This window comes from Panthera leo, chromosome E2 (assembly GCF_018350215.1).
Source record: "Panthera leo isolate Ple1 chromosome E2, P.leo_Ple1_pat1.1, whole genome shotgun sequence".
In the NCBI taxonomy this organism is placed as follows: Eukaryota; Metazoa; Chordata; class Mammalia; order Carnivora; family Felidae; genus Panthera; species Panthera leo.
The window spans coordinates 18,144,587-18,153,082 of NC_056693.1; the positions used below are offsets into that span (position 1 = coordinate 18,144,587).

Sequence of the window (8,496 nt, forward strand, 5' to 3'; positions counted from 1 at the left end):
CCAGCCCCTCGATAGGTGTTAGTCTTAAGTTTTAGGCATTCTGATTACAGGCCCTGGTATCTCGTTGTGGTTTTAATTTGCTTTTCCCTGATGACTGTTGACGTTGTGCCTCTTTTTTATGTTCCGGGTACTGGTCATCTGTTAGATTATGGGTATTATATTTTTTCCCACTGTATGCCTTGTGTTTCCATTTTCTTAATGGTCTCTTGAAGAACAAAACAATTTTGAATTTTGACAAAGTCTAGCTTATTTTGTTTTCCTCTTATGTTTTGTGCTCTTATGTTCTAAGAAATCCTTGCCTACCTATCCAGCCCCACATCCTGTTGAATTTCCTCGGTATCTTTACTGAGAACGAATTGATTGTATCTGGGTGGGTCTGTTTCTTAAACCTCTCTTCTGTTCTAGCAATCCTTAACGTCTTTCCTTTTACCATCTCCCACCGTCTCGATGACTGTAGTTTTAAAAGAAGCCTTGGAATCAGGAAGTGTAAGTCCTCTAACTTCATGTTGTTTTCTAAGATTGCTTGGGCTCTTCCAGGTCATTTGCATTTCCAGATAAATCAGTTTCTACGAAAAAGCCTGCTGGAGTTCTGACTGGGACTGTGTTGAAGGCATAGATCAATTTGGAACTGTCGACATTGGAATCACACTGGGCCTGCCAATCCAGGAAACATGACATATCTCCATTTCTTTAGGTGTCGAATTTCTCTCAGCAGTGTTTCCTCATATTCAGCAGAGAGGTTTTACACGTCATTTCTTGCATTGATTCTTAGCTATTTTTGGTGCTCTTACAAGTTGAATTTTTAAGACTTTATTTTCCAATTATTTGTTGCCCTCGTAGCATCTTTTACAATTCCTTCACAGCACATGTGTATCTCAGTTTGTTATAATACCTTTATCATGGGAGGATTTGCTTAGTGTCTATCTCCCTTGTGAAACTATCCGTGAAGGCAGGGAACATGGCTGTTTTTCTCACCATTGTATCCCCAGGGTCTGGCATAGAGCCTGGCACATATTGGACACTTGATAATTATTTCTTGGATGATGTGTGGATGGATAAGTGGAAGAATTGGAATGGAGAGAAATCCATTTTCACAAGCTCTGAGTTACTTGTTTGCAGTTGCCTCATTTTAGCTTCTTCTGGGACCGTCATAAGAAATCCCAGCCGGGAATCACTTGCGAGCTCTTTTGTAGATTAAGGCACTCCCGTTACTTTTGCGGGAAGGTGCCTGGATCTTTCCTCATCACCAGTATCGATAATTCAAGCTAATGTGTCTTTATGACATAGATCCTGCTTAGCAAATATGAGGGAGGTATGGGTATAAAATATTCAAAAGGGAAGGGGAAGGCACTAACGGTAAATGAAGAGCTGTTGTTTCATTCATTCGTTCAACGAAAATGTGCCTGCTCTCTAGGATGTGGTGGGATCTGTGCCAAGCACAGGGTCAAAAAGATAAACACGGTCTCACACTCCCGGAGGGTGGTTACATGCTAGAGCATAGAGATTGTGAGCCTATGTGCCATGGGAGTCTTTATGCAGAGAGAGACACTGTGAAGGAAGTGAAACGGGGCGATGGCAGTGGTCACCGCGTGGCAGGGACTTCCTTGGCCAGAGGCTTCGGGGAGGCCATCTCTGCAGTTACTGTTAGCTGACCCCTGAGAGGTTGAGCCGGATTCTGGGGCTGGCCACTGTGAGACTCCGGCAGAGGAGGGGTCTGGGTGGGGGAGCTGGCAGATGGTGCAGGAAGGCAGAAAGCACGTGTGTGTGTGTGTGTGTGTGTGTGTGTGTGCATGCGCATGTACGCGCACGTTCATGGGCAGTGGAGGACGGAGGCAGAGAGGTTGGTGTGACTGGAGCGTGGTAAGCTAGAGCCGTGACCGTGGAAGACCAGACGGGGTGTTAGTAAGGACTTGGGATTCCATCCGTAAGCAGTAGGAAGTCACTTGTGGGCCGTAAGAGGAGAGTGATGTGATGAGATGTAGGATGTGTGCGCTGCTGTGTGAGGAATGATCTGCGTGGTCTCCAGAGGGATGACGTCGGAAGCGGAGAGAGAATAGAAGTGGTCGGGGCCACCCAGGGGAGGACTGGTGACGGCAGGCATTCAGGAGAATGTGGCAGAGCAGGCAGAGATCAGTGGATTTGGGGTCTGCAACTTGAGATAAAATCACACTGTGGGAAGAGCTACAGGACAGCAGAGAGAAATGGAGCTCTCCGGGGGAGTGAGAAGGAAGATGATTCTAGACTGGTATATCCAAGTAGACTTTGAGATCTCATTGCTGCCCTGTGCCGGCACATTTCGCCCCCCCCATTGGTTTGCGTAGTGCCCTTCCCCGCTTGCACCCTCTTTTAAATATCTTTTTTTTTAATGTTTATTTATTTGAGAGAGAGAGAGCGTGAGTGGGGGAGGGGCAGAGAGAGGGAGGGAGAGAGAATCCCAAGCAGGCTCCTCACTGTCAGCACAGAACCTGACGTGGTTCTCAAACTCATGTACCATGAGATCATGACCTGAACTGAGATCAAGAGTCAGATGTTTGACCGACTCAGCCGCTCAGGTGCCCCTATAGTCTTTTAGATGCTGCTTGTCCGGCCTTTCCCGTGATTCAAGTCAAGAGCAGTGTCCTCCACCCCGCGCCGGCACGGAGCCCCCTGCAGCTGCCGTCGCCGCCATGCCCCGGGAAGGCACCGAGCCGCCCTGACGCCCCTCGCTGGCACGGCTGCCTGCGGAGCCGACGTGCGGCAGGAGGCAGCCGCTCTGGCGGCCCTCGAGGGCTCGGTGTTCCTGGCCCAGTTGATGATCCTCCTGATTAGCGTCGTCAGTTCCATCTTCTGTGGGCATCTGGGCAAAGTCGAGCTGGATGCCGTTACTCTTGCGGTATCGGTGGTGAATGTTATTGGGATTTCAGTTGGAACTGGCTTGGCCTCCGCTTGTGACAGGCTGATGTCTCCGTCCTTCAGAGGCAAGAACCTAAAACGCATGGGGAATCACACTCCAAAGAGGAATCCTTATCTTGATGCTGTGTTGCTTTCCTTGCTGGGCCATCTTCATCAATACGGACCGTATCCTCCTGCTCTTAAAACAAGAACCCGAAGTCTCCAGGATAGCCCAGATTTATGTGATGATTTTCATTCGTGCTCTTCCTGCAGCGTTCCTGTTTCAGCTGTAGACAAGATATTTACAAAGTCAGGGCATCATCATGCCTCAGGTGATCACTGGGATTGCAGCAAATGTGATCAATGTGGGCATGAATGCCCTCCTGCTCTATGCCCTGGACCTTGGAGTGGTAGGATCTGCCTGGGCAGACAGCACTTTCCAGTTCCTCCTGTGTGCTCTCCTTCTCCTGTACATGTGGTGGGAAAAAATCCACATCAATACCTGGAGAGGGTGGACTTGGGACTGTTTCCAAGAATGGGGCTCCTACATCCAGCCGGCTGTCCCCAGTATGTTCACGGTGTGCACTGAATAGCGGACCTTTGAGATCGGAACTTTCCTTGCAGGACTGATTAGCGTGACAGAGCTCGGGGCCCAGGCCATCATTTACGAACTGGCCTCTGTAGCCTACAGGGTGCCCCTTGGCTTTGGTGTGGTGTGGTGGTCAGTGTCCGAGTGGGCAAGGCTCTGGGGGCAGGGAATGCTGAGCAGGCTCGGGACTCTAGCATCACCGTTCTCCTGTGTGCGGGTGTCTGTACTCTCATCGTGGGCATTTTACTTTCGGCGATGAAGGATGTGATTGCCTATATATTTACCGGAGACAGAGCTATTATTTTACCTTGTGAGCCAAATGATGCCTATTTTTGCTCCCTTTCTGCTATTTGATGCCCTTGCAGGTGCCTGTGGTGGAATCCTACGAGGTATAGAAAGACAAAAGATTGGTGCTATCGTGAACACCATCGGTTATCATGTGTTTGGTTTTCCCATCAGAGTATCTCTGATGTTTGCCGCAAAACTTGGGATAATAGGTCTCTGGTCTGGATTGATAGTCTGTGTCTTCTTTCAAGCCCTTTTCTGTCTGGTGCTCGTCTGGAGGACAAACTGGAAGAGAGTCGCAGAGCAGGCACAGGTTCGAGCTGGGGTGAAAGGGATCAAAGAGCCCACGCCACACCAACGGATCTGCCTGTGTTGGAAAAAGAAGTCACCGATGGAGCGATTTTACCTGATATCATATCGTCAGATCAGAGAGCCAGACCCAGCTAAGGGCAATAGAAGAAAACAACCGGTGTGCGGTGGCCACCGTTGGGGATGTTTTGACAGTGAAGCAACTGATTCTCTATCGTGGAATGGCTCCAGCTGTTGCCGTTGCTGCTCTTTTAGCAGGAAGTCTAATAAGAGTTTTTCAGTGAGCGTGGCTAAAACAGAAGAATTAGCAGCAGCCCACACACTAGACGTGATAATTATCGTGATACATGAAGCCTGGGAGGTGACCCTGTCATGCGCACAGTGGTTTCTCTCCCAATTGTGAAGGGAAAGGATATCAGTGATGTTTTCTTAGTTATCCTGAGAATCTGCACTATCCTGTTGGAGATCACGAAAGGAGTTGTAATTCTAAGTTTCTCCCAAACATTAACTCTACCATGGGTTTTAAGGCTGTAGATTTGATTTTCCCTGCCCTAAGTGTTCTGTACTCTTACACTGAATGTCTTCCTTCTTTTGGGAAAGTTCATTGCCTTCTGAACTTGATTGCTGATCCAATTTTGTTTGTATTTCTCTGTTAACGTATTTAATCTTGTCAGTGAGTGTGTATTAAGTGCCTGTTCTAGTGCTGTCTCAGGTATTGCCATGTAAACTTTTATAAAATAAACACCTTAAAATTGAAAATGTGTGCCTATGAGGGAGTGCCTGGGTGGCTCAGTTGGTTCAGCGTCCGACTTCGGCTCAGGTCGTGATCTATGGGTCATGAGTTCAAGACCCACATCGGCCTCTGTGCTGACAGCTGGGAGCCCAGAGCCTGCTTCAGATTCTGTGTTTCCCCCTCTCTCTGTCCCTCCGCCACTTATGATCTGCCTCTCTCTCAAAGTAAATTTTAAAAAAATTAAAAAAGAAAAGCAGTGTCCTCCAGTTCTGCAGCCTTGCCCCCCACATCCCCAGTGCCGGTGCTCCACTGAAGGGGAGGAACAAGAAGGTGCAGCCCAGAACTAGCATCCCAGGAGTATTCTTCAGGCCTGCCCCTTTTGGACTCCTTAGTGGGCATCGTGGGTTTTGCCACCCACTGCTGGTAACCATACCCTGACCTCCCTCTGCAGAGACCTCTCCTTCCTTTACTCGGTCCACCTGCTTGCTATTAATCAGACTCCAGGCCTCTGGCCAATAATACCAGCTGTGGTGGCTGAATAACGGTCTCCCTAAAAGATATGCGTGTCTTAATCCCTGGAACCTATGAATGTCACCTTACATGGGGAGAAAGAACTTTGCGGGTATGATGAAGAATCTTATGGTGGGGAGGTTATCTTGCATAATCTGTGTGGTCCTCAAAGGTCATCAGGGATACTCTTTTTTTTTTTAATGTTTATTTATTTTTTTAGAGACAGAGAGAGAGCGCACGAGCAGGGGAGGGGCAGAGAGAGAGAGGGAGACACAGAATCCGAAGCAGGCTCCAGGCTCCACGCTGTCAGCACAGAGCCTGACGCAGGGCTCAAACTCATGAACCACGGGATCATGACCTGAGCCGAAGTCAGACATTTAATCAACTAAGCCACTCAGGCGCCCCGATCACAGATATTCTTATGAGAAGGAGGCAGAGGGAGATTTCAGACAGACAGAAGAGGGGAAGATGACAGGATCACCAAGGCAGAGACTGGAGTGATGAGACCACAAGCCAAGGAATGCCAGTGCCACCAGGTGATGGAAGAGGCAGGGAATGGGTTTTCCTTAGACCACCATACTGGTTTTGGATTTCTGACCTCCAGAACTATCAGAGACTAAATTTCTGTGGTGTTAAGCCACTGTGTTTGTGACAATTTGTTATAGCAGACACAGGAAATGAATACACCAGCCCCAGCATTTACTGCCCATTCTGATACTGTGTGTCAGGCACTATGCTAAGAGCTTTGCAAAGATGAACTCATTAATCCCGAAAACGTTCTGTGAAACAGACTCATAAACAGAATAGACTGGTGGTTGCCAGAGAAGAGAGGAAGTGGGGATGGACGAAATAGGTTGAAGGGGATTAAGAGGTACAGCATCCAGTTATAAAATAAATAAGCCATGGGGGTGAAAAGTACAGCATAGGGAATATAGGCAATAAAAAAATTCTATGAGTTTGGCACACTCATCCCCATTTTATAGATGAGAAAACTGAGGTATGGGGGTGGGGGTTAAAAAATTTGCCTAAAGTCAGACAGCTGGTAAATGGAAGAGCTGAACTCTGAGCTTGGGAGCCGGACAGTCTGGCTCAGGAGTCCGTGGTCTTCACTGCTGGACTCTGCTCCCCCTGTGCTAGGAGGGTCCAGGTTAGAACCATCTCTCCCAGCAGCCTGTAGAAGTCGTAGAAATCCCACACAGGAGGGTACAAGGGCATAGGCAAGGGTATAAGATCATGTCATCTGCTTCCCTTAAAGTGTCTGCATGGTCACCAGGCTTCCTGCCATTGGGCCTTGACTCTTTCCCTGAACCCATGACAGAATGACCTTCCACCCTAGTTCCCTGGGATCCCTTCCACATGTTCTGGTTCATGCTCTAACCCCAGATCCCAGGGGCTGTCATGTTTAACCCCTCCCTCCCTACCTGTATTTAACCACTTTGGATACACAGAGAATAGGGGGGAGATACCGTCTACTGTTGCTCTCTATGGAATTCACTGTCATTTAGTATTTATGAGCATGCATGTTTATAAGGATCTGGATTTGATAGTGAAACAGGACTAAGAACTTGGGAGGAGACTGTTCCTTTATTTATAGAATCTTGAAGAGGCTGTCCGACCTTTCTCCTCCACCCCGCTTCTCTGTCTGCTGTCCCTGTAAAACTGACCTTCAGACCAAGAACAGGACTAATAATCCCCCCACCCTCGGTCCCCTTGGCTACACGCAGCTTCCAGCCCAGACCTCCAGGTAGCTTTCAGCGGCTTAGGCCTCCTTTGAAACAGCAGAAGGCAGCTGGCTGTTAGCTTGGACTGCCTTTCGGTGTTGACCATGAGCCAAGGAGGAAGGGCAGAGAGTCTTTAGCGGTGGAAGTGTTACAGGTTTCCTCAGTGAAGCTGTGATGTGGTTGCAGTCAGGTGCTGGCTGATCCTGCAGAAGTCAAGCCAGCTCAGGGTGAAACTGGTGCTCTGTTCCTTTTCCAGCCCAGCCTTTCCTCTGCTTTCCTCCCCTTTACCTGCTTCTGTCCCATATGCACCTTGTCCCCCCACCCCCTGGCCCCACGAGGTGTGGCATCATGGGAACTGCCAGGGTTTCTGTCCAGTTTGCAGAATCTTAGGAAACTCAGATTTCACCAGAGAATCTCAAGAGGCATGGGGGAAAGTGTCAGAAATTCCTGGGTGGGGAAAACGGTAGTACATGTGGTTTGAAAATTGTAGTTTTCTAGAAGGGAAAGCCCTGATTTTCTTAACACAGACTATAGAAAGTACAGTTTGTGTTTATCATAAACGGAAATTGGTTAAAAATAGATTGAGAAACAGCAGTGCAGTTGACGTAATACTTTACTACCAGCTCTCCGAAAAGTTTATATGAACTAAAATCTACATGTTGAGTCACACCTCCCCCCCCCCCCCCCCCCCCCCCCACCGCCAGCTCCTTCGGTGGCCAGAGGAATTCAGATCCCTCAGTGAGCAGTGAGGCTTTTGTGAAGAGAGGTAGGGCGAGGAGCACACAGACCGGGTCTTCGTGTTCAGGGCTTCCCTCTTTCCCCCCTGGGCCCTTGCTCTGCTGGAATAGGAAGCCACAGCGAATCAGCACCTAAGACTCCCCTGTGTCCTTGCCACGGACAAAGCTAAAAGCCTTAGATCTCTAATGAACCTGGAAACCCAAACCACAGAGGCTTAAACACATACATTTTTCTCCTTCTCCTGTCGCATGAAGGAAACAGGGGTGCATGAAGGCCACAAGGCTGGTGCAGCTTCTCAGACGCGGTCCTCAACAACCCGGGCTTTAGCTTGCTGCTTCACCATCCCTAGATTTGACTTTTTGCTTCATGACCTTAAGAAAAGCATCTACATTTTGAGCAAATAGGAGGTGGAGAGTATAAGGAGTAAAGGACATGTGAGCTGAATGACTGAGTGACTTTATTCTGTAAAACAGGTCCACAGCAAGACTGAGCAGAAGCCATGGAGAGTCCCCGTATCCCCCACACATGCACAGCCTCCCCCATTATCCACATCCCCGACCTGTGGTCCATTTGTTACAATGATGAACCTACGTTGACATATCATCATTGCCCAAATCTATCCCTTTTTGTAACCAAGAAAATGATAGCTTCTCTAGAAGCCCTCCTTAGCAGACTTCTTATGTCTCATTGGCTAGCGCTGTATCTCATGACAACCCCTGGCTGCAAGGCTTTCTGGGAAA

General features: G+C 48.5%; 1 pseudogene; it reads left to right on the forward strand.

The window, feature by feature from the left end:
• The first annotated feature begins 447 nt into the window (after window positions 1–447).
• Window positions 448–4,813, forward strand: LOC122207719 (annotated as a pseudogene).
• The last annotated feature ends 3,683 nt before the right edge of the window (window positions 4,814–8,496 follow it).